General features: G+C 37.3%; 1 long non-coding RNA gene across 1 annotated transcript; it reads left to right on the top strand.

The window, feature by feature from the left end:
- The first annotated feature begins 1,489 nt into the window (after positions 1-1,489).
- LOC135081784 (uncharacterized) lies at positions 1,490-2,745 on the top strand. The gene is made up of 2 exons (XR_010259265.1): positions 1,490-2,253; positions 2,325-2,745. It is a non-coding gene; the product is annotated as an uncharacterized LOC135081784 (long non-coding RNA).
- The last annotated feature ends 18,910 nt before the right edge of the window (positions 2,746-21,655 follow it).

Raw genomic sequence — 21,655 nt, 5'->3', positions numbered from 1 at the left:
TCCTACTCACTTCCATCAGCGAGCTTTTCTTTCACCCTTCCTTTTCTCGGATACGCACCTCATATGCCTCACGCGCACACACACACACACACACACACACACACACACACACACACACACACTAAACTTCACTCAAACTCAATCTGCAATCATCCTACATTATAAGCCTTACGCCAGTCCATGTGCATGGATGGAATTATTTCTAAATTTTCTTTAGGCTACGCGATAATTTTTATTGTACTTATTCTTACTTTTTTTGCTTTTTTTCTCCTTATACTAGGTACTATTGCAACTGCGCTGTACTATGTATGTATACATCGATACGTATCTTGTTTGTTCCAACTGTCAATAATGTGGGGGGGCCTGGCGACCTGTGTCACAGGTTTCTTTGAAACCTACTTCAGGCACCAGTCTCTCACAAGTGATAGGAATTAAGCTAAGACTCCTATTATAAGACCTTGTATTTAAGTACGCATGTTTCCTACTTTGTGAAGAGAGAAATAAACAATTTATTTATTTTATTTATTTATTATCTAAATGGAAAAGGAATACACATAGATGATGTGAAGTTATTCGATGAAATTGCATCTCTGAATAGTTTTTTGACAAAACAGGAAGAAGCATTTTTTGACGTAATGCTTCATGCGTTGTGGGCAAACATTTTCAAGACAATAGGTATTTCACGATTGCCAGAGATACTGCGTATTTGTCAATATATATTTGCAATAACAGCTCAAAATGCAAACGTAGAAAGAGTTTTTTCTATCATGGGAGCTCAATGGTCGAAAGAAAGAAACCGACTAAACGTGTCTTCAATTCGAGCTCTACTTTTAGTTCAATATAACTTGAAGAGTTTAACTTGTGAGGCATTTTATAAATCAATAATCAAAGAAAAGAATTTACTTAAAAAAGTTTCTTCAAATATTAAATACGACAAAACTAATTAAGTACCTATTTGGATAAATAAGTATTGATTTTACCTGCAAATGTTAGTAACATTATTTTTAAGGATGATTATTGAAGATGATTATTTTTAGTTTGTTTTACTTTGATAAATAAGGATTGATTTTAACTGCAACTGCAATTGTTACCAAAAGAAGATTGTCTTTAGTTCGTTTTACTTCGATAAATAAGTATTGATTTAACTGCAATTGTTACCAAAAGAAGATTATTTTAAGTTTGTTTTAAATTAATACATAAGTATTGATTTTAACTGCAATTGTTACCAAAAGAAGATTATTTTAAGTTTGTTTTAAATTAATACATAAGTATTGATTTTAACTGCAATTGTTACCAAAAGAAGACTGTTTTTAGTTCGTTTTACTTCAATAAATAAGTATTGATTTTAACTGCAATTGTTACCAAAAGAAGATTATTTTAAGTTTGTTTTAAATTAATACATAAGTATTGATTTTAACTGCAATTGTTACCAAAAGAAGATTATTTTTAGTAGTTTAATAAGAGAGATCTTTAAAATGTAACCTGTATTTTATTAAAAATCCTGAGATATCACTAGATTTGCTAAATCCGGCCGGAATCCTGAGAAGAGTCGAAAAATCCTGAAATCTCAGGACAAATCCTGAGATATGGTAACCCTATATATGATGGAAAAAGGATTGGCCGACTCCTCGAACAACGCTGGTCTGGACATTTAGCAGTTACAAAAGTTGTATACGATAATTATTCATCGATTTTGCAGACTTTGAAAGAAATTAAAAATGGCAGATTCAACGGTGATGACGTCGCCAAGAGTATAGGTATTAAAAAAGTCATGCTTGATCTGGAATTCCGAATAGCCATGGTTGTGGCCAAAAAAATCTTATCCACGCTACAACCTGCAGACGCAGCTTTGCAAGCCCGAAGCGCAGGATTAAAAGATGCCATAACAATCATAAAGTGTGTCAAAGATGAAATTATTAAATTAAGATCAAATCAAATGTATAATCAAATTCTGGAAGAAGCTAAGTCTAACAAGCAATGACTGCAGCGAATCTGAAAATAGGACACAGACCTCGAAGAGGCAAGTAAAAAAACCAAATCGGATGGATGACTATTTGACGTACACCCCCTGTTCCTCCGCCAGACAAAATATAGATGAGAACGACGAGCCATTTAAGTCTGAGTATTTCGAAACGTTGGACATTTTAATTGCTGAATTACAAAGAAGGTTTTCGGACAACGATGATTTAATTAATTCGATTGCAAGTCTTGATGAGTTGGATGTAGATAAAATGGTTCCACTGAAAAATTTGGGTAAGTTTAAAAAAAAAAAAAAATTCAAAAAAATTGTCATGTTCAATTTACAATTTTAACTAATTTTTCAGGTCTGAAAATTCCATCAAGAGAAGAGGCTAGTGTGGTTAAAGCTTACTTGAGTCGTAACGAGGATATAATGGAAAATACATTGCAAGTTTTGTACAGGCAACGAGAGGCGTTCAAAGATACATATGAACTTTTTGCGTCTGTGGCGACCATAGGATGTAGCACTGCAGTGTGTGAATCTACGTTTTCAACTTTAACTGCAATCAATAGGCCTCAAAGGCTGTCAATGGGTCACGAGAGAATGGCTGGTATGGTATTTCTGGCCTTTGAAAAAAAAAGAACAAAATCAGTTGATCTGAACGAAGTTCTTCGCATTTTTAATAACATGGCGAATCGTAGAATTCAGCTGTTTTAAATGTTTTTTATTATTATGTTAGTTAATTATTATAATAAGTACGCAAAAACAATGTGATCTTAATGATATTTTTGGTCGTTTCTATTTACTCGTATCACCCCACCCAATAATTAATTATTACCTCACTCTCACTCAGACGTGGATCTCTACATCCAAATCTGGAAGTTCAACCATCTTATTCACTTGTTCTTCATCATTGAGGATTTAATAGTTCTTAGATCCATGCTCATGCACTGTCACAGTAATTATTTGTCTACGAATAACTATTCACATGATGGTGATATACATGGTGATTGATTTAGGAGCCCGTGTTTCGACGGCAGATCAATTATGATATTTTTTTTACTTCCGCCCTACCTGTAACTAATGCTGCCCTACCTCAAATTCGACCCTAGCTACGGCCCTGTGCGAAGTACATAGCCGCACGCTTTTGTACCTCTAAGTCGACCGGCAGTACACCAGCCAGGACTGGCAGAGCCTCCGTGCTCACAGTTCTGTAAGCTTTGCAAAGAAAAATCAATGCAAGGCGTTGACTTTGGAGTAGTTTCCGTCGAGCGGCTCCTATAGTAGCTCTGTCAGCCCAAACTGGTGCACCATAGCAAATGGAGCTTAAATAAGTGGCCGAATATATTACTCGGAGGATTTTAAACGTTAGACCCCACGTCGAGGTTGAAATGTGACTTAAGGCATAAAAGTTCTTTTTAGCTTTTTCACCGATCTGTTTAATGTGCTCGACAAAACTAAAGTTTTTCTCTAAAATAAGTCCGAGATAGCAAACAGATTCCCGTTTTTTAACAGTTATTTCATTGAATTTAATGCGAGGCAAAACCTTAAGATTACCTTTTAATAGAAGCTGATAAGTTTTGTGAGGGGCAAACTGCAAACGATTCCTGTCTCCCCATTGAGATATTAAATTCAAGCATGTATCCGCTAGATTTTCAAGCTTTGATCTAGTGTCAGCCTCTATTAAAAGGAGACCGTCATCAGCGTACCCGGTTAACGAACAGCCTTCGGGTAATGGTAATGCTAGAAAATCATCGAAACCCAAATTCCAAAGGTAGGGCCCTAGGACCGATCCTTGGGGACAGCCGCGCGTGAGCACCTTTGATTCAGCATGATGGCCGAGTTTTAATTTAGTTGTACCGTTACAAAAGTACGAGTGCAGTAGTGAATATATATTACTATAGCATCCACGAACTTTCAGTTTTAAGAGCAGGATCGGCCACCAAGCATTGTCGAAGGCACCTGAAATATCGAGGAATATTCCTACAACGTACTTTGCCACCGAGGACGTCACTTTTTGTCTGACAGATATTACTGCATCTGCAGTAGACTTCTCGGCGGTGAAGCCAAACTGCTGCTCGTGAAAAATTGGACCACCCGGTAGCAAACGCGGCACTACTAATCGCTCTAATAGTTTACCTAATGAGGGAAGTAATGTAATAGGTCGGTACGATTTAGGATCTTCGGGCGGTTTGTCACCTCCCTTTGGTATAATTTTAATAAATCCGCGACGCCATATACTCGGAAACACGCCCTCCGAGATACAACGAGTGAAAACATTAAGAATATCCGTTCCGGCTGTTTTACACGCTGCTTTAATCATTTTATTTGATATTTTATCTTCGCCCGATGCTTTGTTTAAGGGTAAACTATTTACTATATCGTAAAACTCATCAAGGCTAGGAATAGAAGACACAGGCGACTCAGGCAGCACCGCAATAGCATTTCTGACGTCCCGATGATAATCGTTATCGTCAGCCACACTATCGTCGGGGATAAGCGCGTTAAGAAGAGCACCTGTTGTTTCCTCTACACCCACCGTATGAGTGTTGTTAATTTTTATGTTAGAAATATAAGCAATATCTAATTTACGGTTAGCTTTGAATTCATGATATATCGGAGACCACGGACCCTCCTTTTCTAATCTCTCGACTGTTTTCCGCAGTAACACGCCCTTGGCTTTAGTTACAGCAGCTCGATAATGGGACCTGGCAACCCTCAAAGAACATAAAGCATTTTCATATGCATCCCCAGTAACATTTGCCTTTCGAAGTGTGTTAAGCTTACGGCGAGCCCGGCGAAACTTTTTCCTAATTTCTACCAGCGATTCATTCCACCAATCACATCTACGTACACCTCTAGTTGGAGCGCGACCAATCGCAACATCTGCACAATACGTAAAAGTATCGGACATAATTTCTGCACTATCAGTCGCGCTCAGGTCGGCACGAGTAAAATCTTTGGCATGAGACGCAAAAAGAGTACTGAAAAAAGCCCAGTCGGCCCCACGACATTTATATCTATAGTTGTTGTTGCACTCATGAACTGTGTCTTGTCGCGACATTGGTTTAAACTCGTACACTATCAAGCGATGATCACTACAAGACGCGTCGGGGAGGACACGCCACCTATCCAGCTGGACGTCTGCGCTAGAAAGCGTGACGTCAATATGAGACTCGCCCGTTGGGCTACTGTAGGTTGGTGGTGCATTAGGGGTGTTGTGAATAACTAAGTTCATTTCAGCTATGAAGTCTTCCACGGCTGAGCGACGCTCCACATCAGTCGAGCGGAGCTTGCCGTGCCAAAGTGGAGATGACGCGTTCGCGTCAACTCCAATGATAACCTTACGCCCTGTTAGGGACTGTAATACAAAGCGTAGGTGGTGTAGATGAGGCCCAACCGGGTCAGAATATTGAAAGTAACAACTCACGACAAATATGGAGAAGGATGGGGAGGATACTTCCGCAACAGCGCAATGCGACGAAGAAAGGTTGGCAATAGACGTTATTGTGAGTGTAGACGCGCGTGACACATAGATACCGGCGCGTGCACTGTTATTAATTTGAATAGTTTTGCAGCGCACGCCGACACGCTGATATTGTTCTTGTACTAACACGAGATCTAAGTTGTATTCTACAATAAGTCTGTCCAACTCCAACGTAGCAATTTTATCGTTATGGAGGTTTAATTGGCCTATGGAGACTTTAGCCATAAACAGTATTTAATATTAGTTGTTCTAATTTTGCCTTATAACTCGGACAGTCCGGCGAACCGCTTAAATGGTCGTTTGGTTTTTTAAAACGTTTACATGCCGCGCAAACTGGCTTAAAGTCTTTGGCGGTATTTTTAATACAATCTTTCGTATCGTGGGCCTCGGCGCAATACCCACAACAGCTAGATTTTTCCGTGCAAAATTTCGCAACATGACCATATTGCTGACATTTCATGCAACGAACTATTTCTACGTCATCTTTAAAGCGACAGGTAGCCCAATCAATAAAAATTTTTTTCCTTTGTATTTATCAAATGTTTACGGATCTCGGGCTCGAGCTCTAAACCGATCCATTTTCTACCGTTGTTTAAAACACGACGACGAACTATTTTTGTTGACTTAATAAAATTGTCTTCAGAAATAGACATTTCATCCTTAATATTTTGCCTATACAAAGCTGACATAAATGCGGCGTCTTCTAATGTTGCGGGTACGTCTTTAACAAGAATTCTAGGTCGACGTCCTTCGGTTTTTCTAAACGTAAGCCCGCGGATTTAATACCGGCGACGGATTGTAACTTTTTAATTTGGTTTTCGTTCGTTACGCGAAGTACTACACCCGCATTTGCCGTCTTCTTTAAACCTACAATTTGAAACCCGTCGTCCGTAGGATTGATCGCTTTCATCAACGCTTGTTTTGTCGCCGATGATGAGCCGAACTCGGCCGAGCGCTCACTAGTGGGATACGCAACGACACAGGGAAGGGGCGTGCGTGTTTCCATTGCCGCAGCGGCCGGAGCGACTTTAGGCATTTTTAGCTTAAGGCTTTCTGCGTAGGTGGGCTTTGAGACATTGCCAATAACATTATTTTGACTACAATTTTTATTGATTTTGGCCTCTAATAAGTCACGTTGCGCGATGGCCAATTTTGTCTCGGTTGATGATGATTTTAATGCCAGTAAAGATACGATTGCCGTGACTCGCTGTGTCATATCCATAACTGTCGACCGATTTTTAACGTCAATTCGCGAACCGAGTGAATTAATGACGACATTTATTTTTGTAAGATACGACGCGGCTTCATTTACTAAGTCGTACTGTGTTTGATCCGGTGCCGTCGAATTATCGTCTAGACCGGACGAATCCGATAGTTGTACGCGTTTACAAGACGATGGCGACACATTTGTTGGAGATAATGCTTCGCTACGTGTCCTTTTTCCTACACTAGGCGGAGAACGTTGCGTTAAATTGCTACGGAGAAACACTTCGTTAGCGACGTCGACGGGTTGATCGTTGAACAGAGGCATGACGGACGAGTTTATAGTCGGGCGCAATGGAAACGCGCACCGCTGACGCAGCGCGCTTACGGTCGACCCGCCACCTCGGTTGGCGCGGGCCGATTTTATCAAACACCCGCAACGAGAAAAAATAAAAAAGATGTTTACTCACCGAATATTTAACCAGAAAACACAAACGAGGCGATAAATAGACAGAATAACTTACAGTTTCCGTAGTTCGTGTCACATACAAACCGATTATTACACTCACAAACACTTATAAGCGATTTATCTATTTTTATAAGCAAAAACTCCCGAGAGCTCCGTACGCTAGCACTACACCGTGCGGGACGGGGGGGGGGAAGTGTCTCGAAACTACAGGGTCCTTCTAAACTAGCTACATTCCTTTTAATGGGGGCATCTATACGGTACACTGAACAAGTTCACCAAATTTGAGTATGTGTTTTATAATGATTTTACAAAGTTACATTTTCTAACAAAAATAAAAATTCATTTCGTCTTACATAATGGAACATGCTGTATTTTTTACTCACACAACAAAGCTGTAGTGTATTCATTCTGCACAGGAACACGAGACACAACACACACAACGCTCACTACCACTGCACACTTTTTTGTTGTTTACACTCACGTCATAACAACTCACAGCAGTCGTCACAGCTGATAGCCGATTAGCTGATCGACTGATTGGGCGAGCTATCACTTCAATGTTGCAGGCCTACTCTCATATCGTTGTCTATCCTTATTATCTTATGTTAATCACAGTAAAACGGACTCACGATACCATCGAAAAATCAACCAGCAAAGGCCATGATTTTTAAGGCGCGTCTTAGTAAATTTATTTGCATTTGTGCATCTGTGCGTCATAGTTCACTTCACGAGCACTACAAAACGCACCTTCACACAAGAAAGCTAGTCAAAAACTGAATTAAATCAAAGCGCACGCGCCGACAAATGCCGACAAGCCGCACGCCTTTTGTTGACACAAAGACGCCGACGCCGCCAAAGCAAGAGCCGAAAAGTTGGCATAAGCGTACAGTCGACAAAAAAGAAACTTATTTGTTTATTATTTTATCTGCTTGCTTTCGATTTCAATTGATTCGAATCTAAATTATGGTGTTGAGTATTTCATGGTAAAATATCCTATAACAGATAATAATTAAAAATTAAACGAACTTATTGTTTTGTGAAGGTAATTCAATGGCCTAGTCAATTATTTAGAAACATTAAATTAGACTATTGAAGCAAATAAAACTCTTCAATTTGTTTGTATTGATATTCCATTTATCCTAAATCAAAGTCCATTCTTAAATTAATCGTTAATGTCATCATTTCTATTACAATGTAAAAGTAGATGAGGTAGGTAGGTACCTAATTAGTTAAATAAAATTTCCGAATCATTTCCGTTCCAACTTGGTATTTATTTATGACCTATCTTATGTACCTGTGATTTAACAATAAACACAATTTTAATTTGAATAGTAAAAAAAAGTTTGTTGCATTTCTTAATTTTATTTTGGTGAGTGTACATTGCGCTAGCCGGCGGCCGGCGGCACGTGTCTAAAGGCGGCGGCACGTGTCTAAAAGTTCGTTTGCTGCGCGCCGGCTAGTGTTGTACGATACGACACTCGAGTCTTGGAATCTTACTTATTAAAAGTTTGAAGAAAATAAAATAACTATGAATTAAGACTGTGTGTTTATTATTTTATTGGACCGTTTTAACTTTTTGATTACGAAAATCGTCAGTCTTTAGATGGATACTTCTGATTCGATTATTTGCGTTTAATGCAATTTTATTGATATTACATTTGTATTGTGCGATTTATTTTATTTTCAATTAGGATATAACATACGGATGATGATATGAAATCACTCATTATTGCCTATTAGTATTCACCAACTCAAGTTCATGTCATGATTCAGTCTAGCTCAAAGAACTTAAAATACTCGAAAGGACTCGGAAGACTCAATTATTCCCTTATTCATGTGACTAACGAGTCCTAGTCTTAAAAATAAACTCAAGTCTCAAAATAAAGACTTTAAAGACTCGAGGTTCTTACAACACTAGCGCGGTCGGCTATTGTGAGGGACGGCTGTCTTTGATACCACCGACTCCGCCACGCATAAATAAGGATGTCAACTCCAAAATTCTTTCTAATCTTAACAATAATAAAACTATCATTATTCACTTTTATAATTTTTTTTTGTTTCTACGATGATTTTAATGATTATTATTTCAGTTTAAAATTGATAGTTGGGAACAATTATTTACTTATTTACTTCGGAATACTAAAGACTGCCGATAATCACAGGTAGATAATTCGATAGCGTTTAGTTTCTGCTATGATCGAGTCAATTACGAATCACATTTTTAATTTGCTAAGGGGATATTAAGCGATTTTTTTTTTTTTTTTTTTTTTTTTTTTTTTTTTTTTTTTTTAAAAAGATTATTACCAATTTGTATTGCCCAAATTACTAATAGTCCCATTAGCCCCTCGTGGTAAGCTAAATAAGCTTGTGTTACGAGTGGGCTCACCACAATAGTCGAGCGGCGGTGGGATTAAAATTAACATGAAAAATGTGCCTGCTTTATCGTAATAATAACCGTAATTCTAAATTTCATAGTCATGGTAACTATCCCATTTGTGTATGGCATAAAAATAAGCCATTGATTTCGGCAACTAACTTTTTTGCTTCGTTTCGTTGCTACGTTTGAAATAAAAGATTTTTACAAGCGCAAAAGTATTTTAACGAACTTTTGAATAAACATCATTCCATTAAGGCCACTAAATAAGTACTTACCACATAAGATTTTTTTATGTTACCAAAAATAAATAAACTTTAATTTTCTGCTTAATTTAATTCCTTAAATAACTAGTAGTAGCCCTAGAATAGCTTGTGTGGCGCCCGGTCCGTCGTCCGGCGGCACTCTTGTGTTCGCGGCCAGTGGCCCAACGGCAGCACAAGCGCAATGGCGGCCATTACGTAAGCTCGTGTGCGTGCGGATTTTTGTCAGTGTAGTAGTGAATCAGCTGAACAGGGTGTTGTATTGGGTTGATAAGAAATGAAGTTGTTTCCTTAATTATCTCGGAAACTAGCCTGAATTTTTGGCTCAAACTTTGGGAACGTATTCAGTGTGACGTATACATGCTCCCATTAAACGGAACGTAGCTGATTTAGAAGGACCCTATATATGTCAAATTTCATCATAATCGGTTCAGTGGTTTAGGTGTGAAAGCGGAACAGACAGAGTTACTTTCCCATTTATTTAGTAGGATAGTCCAATGAAAACTTAATGGGCGGCTCGGACACCGCCTGGCGCGATTTTCCGAGCAATAAGTTTGCATCTGACTGTACCTATTTAATTATTATTATTTCAGATACGCAGCTCAACAACTGCATGGAGACTATGGGGACTACAGCAACAGTAGTGCTGTTTTTTGATGAACTCTTTGACAGCGTTAATGGATCACCAGGAGGAACGAAAGGAAAACTCCGATTTGCTGTTAAACAGAATTCTCCACATGAAGATTTTTGGAGAAATTCTATTCAAGAACTGAGGAAGATAAAATTTATCGACACAAAAAGCAAATTGTCTGTGCAAGCTGGGAGGCCAAGGCATGTGCGTGTTCCGTCGCTAGATGGGTGGATTGTGACATTGGAGAGCTTTTTGGGTTATCCAAATTATTATTTTCAAAATTTGGGGTAGAATATTTTTACCCCAGATACATTAATCAGGATCCTTTAGAAAATTTCTTTGGTCGTATTAGAGCTGTCAATTATAGAAATACAAATCCTGATGTAAACAGTTTTGTATACACCTTCAAATCATTAGTGTTATCAAACATGTTAAGCCCGCACTCAAAATTTTCTAATTGTGAAGAAGACAATGGCGATACACTGATCGATTTAAATTATTTATTTACGACACACGACTCTCACGATAACCAAAATATCGCGCCAAACGTTTCAATTACGCCATTGTTTTCTGGAAGTTCTGGAACAGTTAATATTAGCACTGAAAGTGTAATAAATGAAAAAGTGCGGGTGCAAATATCGGCGTATACTGCTGGATACATATGCAGAAAATTTACAAAAATATATAATTGTTCCATTTGTGCTAAATCATATGTGACCAAAGAAATACAAGGGATCCATAAATATATCCAATATAGAGAATACAAAAGGTTGAAAAATAATAATTTGGCATATCCTAATGAATTTTTTTTTAAGATTATAGAGAATGTTCCCAAGTAATGGTAATAATAATGGCCACAAAATAAATATTTATAAAAATCTTATAGATATTTTATAAAAAAATATATATCCTGGCTTGGGTGCAAATCTCACCAACCGAATTTAATAAAATATTGTGTTACACTTATAATACGTCTCCAATATCATAATTGGTGTACCTAATATAATAAATAAAATTTTAGACGGAAAATTGGATGAAAAATATGTAAAATGGAAAACATGCAAATTTTAGCATTAAGTAAATAAAAGTCATATAGATTAAGAAAACTTAAACTTAATAAATAACAATTACGATTAATAAGTGTTTTATTAAACATTTTATTGTAATAAATCAAAAGCTAATAATCATACCCTGATCGCCGCGACCAATGACAGGACGCGTTGATGTGAACTCATCGCTACAAATTCATACACGCTGTCTGGTCGCCATCGCCATCGCCATCGTGCACGCCGGCTGCACGCGTTGGTTTGGCCGAACCTTAAAGCTATCATTATTTGAGATGGAACATATCTATTTGTGGAGAAGAGTAGTTTCCCTGATGAAACCTTTTATGAAAGTCTGCGCTGACGGTTACATTTTGGATGTTGTTGGACCATACGCCGCTGTGACGACAGATGCCGATATTATGAGAAAAATCTTATTTAATTATAACGAACCAATGGAAGATAATCCCTTCCATTATTTTCTTGAACAAGGCGACGTACTAATACTAATATTGGACAGGGGATTTCGCGATGCCATTCCTTTGATTGAATCATGCGGTTATGATCCACACATGCCGTCTTCTTTACCACGAGGTCAAAACCAGCTGAGCACTGAAGAAATGAATAAATCCGAGATAATTAACCAGTGTCGTTGGGTCGTGGAACTTCCGTGGAAGCAATCAACGGTCGCTTTAAGAGAGCTATAAAATATTTCGGCACAGAATGTTTAACAGAGCCCTACACAAAACATTTGAAGATTACCAAATATAGCAGCAGCCTTAATAAACTGCTTCCAAGAATCCTTTATAGATGATAGCAACTATACTGACGATCACTAATGCTTACAAGCAGGAAGTGCAGTACCTAACATATCACTAATCTAGGTACGGCAATCACGGCCTACCATGCTTATGTAGGGTCTTTATTACGGTATGGACTATTGATTTGGGGCAATAGCCCTCATATCAATAGAGCATTTATTGCTCAAAAAAAATGCCTCAGAGCAATGTATGGTGTTCCCCCGCGTACGTCCTGCCGTCCTCTATTTAGTCAGACGCAATTACTAACTCTGACTTCTCTTTACATATTTGACACATGTGTATTTGTTATGCAGAATAAGCACTTATTTAAACGGGCATGTGATTACTATCCAAGAAATAGTAGAGACGCAAACAGGTTGGTACTTCAGGTCACCCCAAAAACAGTGCAGTACAAAAATAGCTGTTTAATCATGTGTATTAAAATCTATAATAAAATACCCAAAGAATTTAGGACATTAAGCATTTGTAATTTTAAGAAACATTTGAGTAAATGGTTGCTATCACTGACACTTTACGATTTAAAAGAGTTCTTTGACTTGCTGTAGTTTTGTTCTTCTTTAGAATCGTCGCTAATATTGTGGTGTTTCTAATTTAACTTTTGCATGCTAATAATTTTAGCTAAACATGTATAGTTCTCACTGTCTGTACCTAACATCTTTATATACCATGTTTAATTGCAAATAAATGATTATGATTATGATTCAAAATGATGTTTAAAACTGCACAGAAAGTTTTAAGTCCAGCTGTAACAAGAATCGTCCTCTGGCTTTCAATCAAGCTTTTTTTTTTCAGTTACGGAATGTAAAACAAAGTGGAACCTTTTTCGCAATGCGTTCATCCATGCTATGTCTAGGAGGAAGACAGTAACCGACCAAGGAGTGAAGAATTTCAAAAAATGGAAATTTGAGGAGGAAATTGCCTTTTTGTTACCATTTATGGAAAATAGGAACACCATTGCAGCACCAGTTGGAGAATTCTCGGGTGAAACTAGTGAATCGCCTAGTGCAGATGTAATTGAAGAACCCTTTATTACAAATAACAGTCAACTAAAAAAAACCCGGCACTTAGATACCTATCACGAAGATATGCTAAAGCTGATGAAATCCAGATCTCAGAGGAAATCTGAAAAAAATTACATTGACCTATTTTTTGACAGTATCGCTGAAACTGTCATAAAGTTTCCTAAATTAGAACAGATTAGAATAAAATTTAATATTATGAAAATGATTCACGAGATAAAGATGAAGATGTGTTTGGAAAATGACGAAGCTTCTAATCCAACACCTTCCAATCGCCATACATTTTCTCCTCATTCTTCGTCTTCATCTCAGAGTTTTGACACTCATTACTCTCTTTCACCCCCTGTCACTAATCAAGTTTCTTCCACACAGTTCGTACCTCATTCTTCATCTTCATCTCAAATCGCAAGCTCACCTGTTCCTTCCACTTCACAAATGTCTAACGGCCGAATACTGAAACGCCATTTAAATATTTGACGGCTTCTCAAATAGTTAAGCAGCTCCTAAACTTACATTTCGCATACTCAAAACAATATCTGAGCAGTTCTCAATTTTTAAGCACCTCTCAAATTAAGTTGCACTCAAATGCCACTTAAATGAATTTTCGCATACTGAAACGCCATTCAACGCTAAGCATTACTCAAACAACTGTCAAATCGTCTTAAGCAGCTGTTAAATTTGAGAGTGCTTGCGCGGTATCTTAAATCCTATTGTTATACCTAAAACGACCTAAATAGTGGTAAATAATGTGTGTCATCGTTATCATTTCTTTCGAGCCTCGAGGAAATACCTAGATCTAATCGCAGGAACGCAATAAGGCTGAACGCTATTGAAAAATATTATTATAATGACATGCAATTCCGAGCGAGGTTCCGCGTCTCTAAAGAAACGGTGTTGTTTCTGGATTCATAATTTGGAAGCTCTTTGAAACCCCTCACCAAATGTGATACAACCAGTGGACCTAGTGGAGCGTGGAGTACTTAATATAACCCTACTGTTCTACGCAACGGGAAGTTATGAACGTGTACTAGGTGATATCTTCCACATCTAACAGCCAACTGTGCATCGTATAGTGCACGAAGTAACAACCAAAATAGCTGCTATGAAATCGCTTTACATAAACATGCCTATTTCTGAGGATTAAGGGGACATCGCATAGCAGCATTTCCAAGAGTTGTTGATTTGTCAATTTGATGCTCTGCTGTCAACAATGATAAATGTCAATTGTGGTTACGTTTCGGTCCACGATCGCCACTTAATAGATTTCAACAATAAAAAGTATAATATTTAAAATTATTTTTTTAATTAAATAAAAATGCAAGCATTATTATTTTTATATGATAAAACGAGATTTATATATAATAGAAACTAAAAATATACTGTTCTATGTTAAGTTGATTGAGTATATTTCCATAAAAGACAATACATAACCAAACGATGCTGCGTGTAATGGATAAAAGACGTAAAGTTATCATTTGTGTAAATGAAAACATACTTTTTTTGGTAAATGTTGCCATTATGTAAACATTTGAGAGCTGCTTAGCTGATCACGGCTTCAAATCCGTTGAGTAGCGTTTGAGAATACCATTTAAAATTGAAGGATACTTAAATTTAGGAGCCCGTCAGCTGAGTGACAGATTTGAGTAGTGTTTCAGTATTCGGCCGTCAGTCTCTTTTAACATCTAACACGCAAGATGCTGTCGTAGAAATCTCGATCACGGAATTGAATTTACAGCAATCAAGTGAGGAGACATCCGTGCGCAGGCCCTGCCTGCCGCTCACAGATATCTTAAGGGGCCAGCACATGCTGTGCTTAATTAATTTATAATCATAAAGAAAAATATAAAGTGTGGAATTCACCAGACTCTGATCTGTCTTTATTTATGTCATGAACCCAAACACTCCTTTTTATTTTTTTTATGGGTGGACATTGTGGACAACACAAAGCAGCCGCCGCCAATTCGAGAAAATCGTCCTCACTTTCACTACTTGACATGTTTCTTCGTCAACGAATAATTTAAAATATGGCAATTCCGCGTACTCGTGACGATATCGAACAAGATATATTAGAAATATTCGGCGAAGATTTTGGTCCATCGAGTAGAAGCAGATACGAGTCGGAGGCTGATATGGAGTATTACCCTGAAAATGTAGCTGTTAATTCAAATGAAGACAACTTTGATAGGTGGTGGCGGGCTCCACCTTCTACACCTGAATTGGTGCGGAGCGGGCGCTCGCATTATGTCGAATCAGATATCGACATGACATGGAGCACCACAAGCTCCATTTATTTTTAAGTAGTTTAAGGGGGGGGAAGCCGGGGCATGGTCTTGGTGGTATTCGCTGACGTAGTGAGGTCAGCATTGCCTACAAAATGCCAAGAAGCCCTCTGCTGTGTTAAGTAGTGGAACACCGATGTAGCAGAACCCCGGCCAGTCCGCGTCATCCACGTCCTCGTCGTTCACCCTGGGACCTGCTGCAGCCACGCTCTGCGTGCCCACTACCTAGACTTGCAACTGAGCTGAGGATGCAGGGCGAAAGGCGAGTATTCTGCGCCTGAAAACAGAATCTCATCACTAGGGAGGATACCCGAAAAAAACCGAGCTAGTCCAGAAGCTCTGAGGTGGCAGCCCCACCCCCGGACTAGGGTACAGCAGGTTAATCACCCACTTGCCCGAAAATACTCGATTAACGAAACGTACACAACAAGAAACCGGACCGATCTCTCAACAACGACCTTTGGCATGAAGAAACGGACACGAAAAAAAAAGCAGCCGCAACTCACCAGCGCGGCAGATTGGTTGGCTCCACCGCCTACACCTAAATCGGTGCAGAGCGGGCGATCGCGTTATGTCATAATCATAATCATTTATTTATTGCTTCATAAATGTACATAGGTGATTCAGATATCGACATGACATGGAGCTCCACAAGCTCCATTTATTTTTAAGTAGTTTTAAGTCACTTTATTTTTAAGTAATTTAATTTTTAGTGCTTTTTATTTTATAAGTAGGTATATTAAAAGTTTATTATGAACTTATGTTATTATTTTACTACCTACTGCCTTACATGACTGTAAATGAAAAATAGGCTTACCGGTTAAAAACAGCTCAAAATGCTAAGGTGCGCAAACAGTGCACTCACCCGGTGTGTAGTGATGCACATTGCACACGCACATCCTGCACGTTGCACACCAGAAATAGTCTTCATTTATTATATTCATCCATCACTGACACAAAATGGTATAAATTGTTAATGTGTGCAAAATTTCAAAAACTTCACAATTATTAATATGCACTGTTCAACTTTTACAAAAGCCACGGCCACACTAAATTGTCTAAAGTGTCCATATAGTCGTCCCTAGTTAAAAATTTAGTTACATCTAATTCAATTATATCAGCGAAAAATGTTTACTTAAAAAATACCTACTCTAGCATTAAATCTACACTACACTCAAAAATGTTTTTACTTATAAAATATTCTAATACCTAAAACCACACACACTAAGTACACTTATATTAGAGGAAAGTAACTAAATGTGGGCTAGTGTTTTATTATGGGCTAGTAACATTTCTCATCAACAAACAACCCAAGGCCGCAACGAGCGACTATATTCTGTCGCTTTCATTCGCCCCGTGATCGCTATCACTGTCTCGTCAGTTCGACGCGAGTTGCCGCTAGTGTAGGACGTTGACTCTCGGCTGCTGCCGCAAAATTTTGTAAGGTACGTAAATATGTGTTGTTATTTTAATAAAAATAGGGTGTAATAAAGTAGCAATCTATGTTATTAGTAGGATATGAGGTTAATTTCATGTTTTTGGATGTTTTACTTATTTGCTTCGTGTTATTTTAAAAATACAAGGTTAATTTATCTTAATCATGAATGTTGAATATGGGCTATGTTTAGGGTCTTAAATATAGGCTAGCCCATATTTAAGTATCGATACATACAGCGCTAGAGTAGTCTTTAATAGTGCTCAATTTTATTTTTTAGAATGACACCGACACAGTCAAAGCATCTCAGAAAGGATTGGGATGAAGAACAAATGGTTAAAGCCATCAAAATGGTTCGTAAAAAGAAGATGGGTACCCTGAAAGCTGCAAAAACGTTCAATGTACCAAGAACCACTTTGCAACGTTTAACCCACAGAACTGACCTTACTCCTGAAGAAGCGGCTGCCACTCAATTAGGTAGAAAGACAGTGTTAGGTACACAGTTGGAAAACGTTAGTTGAATATGTTTTGACGATGGAGAGTAAGTTTCATGGATTAACAAGGTCAGATCTTCGTAAAATGGCATATATGTTGGCAAAACGTAACAATTTGCCCAATCCATTTCAAGAATCTGGATTAGCTGGTAAAACATGGTTAAGACTATTGCTAAAACGACACAAAGACAAACTTTCTGTTAGAAAGCCTACAGGAACGTCATTTGCTCGAGCATTTGGGTTTAATAAAGACAACTTTCGGACGAGATTTACGAAAACAACAAATATCCTCCAAATCGTATCTACAACGTAGATGAATCCGGCTTAACAGTTGTGCAAAGCAGAATTCTGCAAGTAGGTAATTGGACACCGACGAAAGAGACAAATAGCTGCACTAACTTCAGCCGAAAGTGTAACGGCTCGTTAAATCACTCAACTTAAAACTATTACAACTTAACTTAAAACTACTTAAAAACTAAACAAATATAATACAAATATATCTTATTAACTATATTTACATTGAATTTAACAACTAAAACTGTACATGTTGTAAGCTTAGTCCGGCGCGAGCGCAAAGATGTTATTTAAATTATTTGGATTGCGCGCTCAGTGAACGTCAGATTATGACCTTGCGAGTGAACGCTTCCTATGCATTCAATGCACGGGAGCAACTTACGACCGGCTCGGCCCGGCGCTTATGTCACTCGCAGTCCCTGCGAAGCTTCTAAACGCACGGACGTACACCTCGCTTAGAAAAATATGGGACAATATTATTTGATCCTCTAAAAACTAATTGATCTTTTTTGTATGTGCACTTTTAAAAATAAATGATGTTTTTTATTATATTTTATCTTTATATTAATTATTGGGTCTACATTAGTAGATCTACGGATAAATTTTGAATGATCTTCATTAAAGGTAACATAATATTTATGTTTAACATACTCTTTTAATATTTGGTAAACAAAAATAATATTTGATCCTCTTTTTTAGTTATTGATCTTTAATTTTGTTAATTTGATGATTTTTATATCAAGTTTGCCTTTTAATATTGATCACCTAATAAATATATTTCGATCTATGTATAACTTAACTTTAAAATATATTTGATCTAACAAAAAATATTATTGGTTAATATTTTTAATTAAAAAATATCTTTTAATTTACGCGGTACTTTGTGGTTGAGTGACAATCGTCCGTCATTGGTTACTGAGTTGGCCAAGGGCTTAGCGGCCAATAAGCAAGCAGAATGGTACATTGCCATGTTTGTTTAAATTACAAGCTTTGCTTAGTTAGGGACTAGAGGCGCGATGTAAAATAATTTCTTACTTCTGACATCCCTAAACCCGACATCATAATTTTTACCTCTTTATTTTTATCAAATCGCAAGGTTGATTTTCTCTTAGTATACCGATCTCGACCGTGATCAGTGACCATAAAGTCATCTGTCGATTAGACCCGATAAAAGCACTAAACGATATTTGTTTACTTTTAGTGCGACATCGGGTCGTAAGGACCTGATAAGTTTTTTTTTCCAAATATTTACTGTGTTTGACGAAACAATTGCAAAACAATATTTATCTTTCGTACTACTGAAAAGACCGAATATATCCATCCCGCACCAACGCATCCAGCACCTAAGGTCAATTCGACCCGATAACGCAGTGTGAACGTGTTAAGTTTGCTTTTTTAATAAAAAAATATCTTTGAACATCAAGTGCCTTTAAATAGTTTCCATCCTTTGACTACAACTTAATAAAAATAAGTACCATAACATAATTATTTTGAAGATTATTTGATATAGACAAAAAATAATTTATACAAATCGAATTATTTAAAAAAGTATCACAATATTGAATATTTGGTGCTCATTTCTTTTATTTTTGAGGACCAACAAGTAACGATCAGATATAATTTTTACATCTCAAATTATTTTTGCGTAGTTCAAAAGAGGTTAAAATATCGATCGATTTTATTTATTTTATGTCTCAAAGAAAGAGGATCAATCATTAAAATAGATGACCATTTAGATTTTTTTATTTGCCGTTTTTGCTAATTTAAAAAGATCATTTAAATACATGCCGAAAAATATTACTCGCGATCCACGAGGTCGAACTTTTTAATACTTATCGATTTATTTAAATTACTTGTTGTGCTTCCCCAGTCTCGGATGAGTGTTGTAATTAATTTTAATACCTATCCCACCTAGTTTTAGTGCTTAACTAGTTGCCTAGTAGGTAAGTGCTTACGTAGATATAAGATTTTACTGCTCGCATGAGTAGTGCGTATTTAATTATTTTTATTACTCCTATTAATTGGTAAACGTATGTATTGAAACGTTCTATGCAGAATCCTCTTTTATTTTACGCACATAGGCATAAGTCAAAATGGTTCCTGACATGACCCTTGACCTTCGATGGTCATCGAATTGTGCATGTCACCTTAGAAACTTTATTTAATTGTAAATTATATTGTTAACTATTACCATAGATTACTTTAATTAGTTAAGCTGATTATTAAATAACTTTAGTACTTAAAAATAGGAATATTACACAAACAAATGTGAAATATTTACTCAGTAGTTCAGTACCTACTTAGTAAATTCTTATAGTCTCAGTATTAGTGGATAAAATGAATTATTTATTTTTAAAGTTTCCCCGCTTCGCTTTAAAGCTGATGTCACAGTCACAGTGTAGGGACAGATAATGCACCGAATATGGGGCTTGCTGTAACACTAGTGGGAGTTCAACGTATCAGATGTATGGCGCACTCTTTACAATTAGTGCTGAAGGATGCGTTTTTTGAAGAAAATAAATGCCATGATTACAAAGGCGAGATCTATTATTGGCCACTTCAGTCATTCAACGTCAGGTCGCAAAATCCTAACAGAAATGCAAAAATCTCATAACGTTCCTTGTCACGTTCTCATTCAGGATGTCGTTACTCGCTGGGATTCAACCCTTCATGCACTTAGAAGACTTTTAGAGCAACGAGTTGCAATTCAAGCTTCTTTGCCTCATGTGAAATGTAGAACTGAATTGTCTACAGAAGAATGGCTATTGATGGAACAAGTTGTTTCGACTTTGAATTATTTTGAAGAAGCTACAAAATCTATGTATAAGTGAAGAATCTGCTTGCTTATCTGACGCTATACCTCTTATTAACAGTTTGCGAAAATTTTTAAAACAGATCAAAAATAATCAAGAGACCGCGGACGACAGTTACAGCCCAGAATATTATAATTTTGTAGAGATTTTGATAGCTCGAATAAATGACAGATTTGATTATCTAGAGAGTAAGGAAACTTTTATTTTATCAACAACACTAGATCCGCGCTATAAATTGCGTACGTTCTTTCTATAATCCACAACCATTGAGGCGAAAAGAATACTTACCTCCTTAATTGCAAACGGGGATACACATGTTCCTGTAGAGCGTGTAGAGTCACAAAAAAAGCAAGATGAGACTTTCTCAGGTACGAGGGGCGGCTGAAAAGTTTTGAGCCTAAGTATCTTCAAGTGTTATTATTGACTCGCACTAAATTTGATTAATTTGCCAATAACCTCCTTAGTATATGTACAAAGTTTCATTTCATTAGCGTCATCACGTTTTTAGTAATTAATCCGTAAACATCATCATGTCTCAGTCATCCGCGCAATGTACGAAATTGAAGTACACAGTTGTCATAAAATGCCTCACAAAGAAGAACAAAACGCTGACGGTAATATTTGGAGAGATGTCGACAGTTTATGGGGAGTCTGGGCCTTCATTTGCCACCATGAAAGATTGGATCCGATAATTCAAGCATGGCAGGGAGTCGCTAAAAGATGACCGCAAGTCAGGGCGGCCAGATTTCGCCATTAACGAATAAAATAATGAAAAGTTAAAGAATCTTGCTCTAGAGATCCGCGAATTTAAGCTGTGAACGATAGCTAAAGCCATAGGCATTAGCAAGGAACGTATCGGCGATATTTTTCATACTCATTTGCACATGAAAAAGGGGTGTGCGCGATGGGAGTCAAAAATGCTCACGCCACTCGACAACCAGCATCGAGTCACAACTTCGCAGGAGTTTTAGAACATCTTTGGCCATAATCCTAGCAATTTTTTTCTCTCATTGTCACTATTGATAAATAATAGATCCGGCAGTACGATTCAGAGTCAAAACAAGAGTCAA

The sequence above is a fragment of the Ostrinia nubilalis genome, chromosome 20 (assembly GCF_963855985.1).
Source record: "Ostrinia nubilalis chromosome 20, ilOstNubi1.1, whole genome shotgun sequence".
Taxonomy (NCBI): Eukaryota; Metazoa; Arthropoda; class Insecta; order Lepidoptera; family Crambidae; genus Ostrinia; species Ostrinia nubilalis.
Note: the sequence above shows the minus strand (reverse complement) of the source record. Positions and strands in the feature narration are given on the sequence as shown.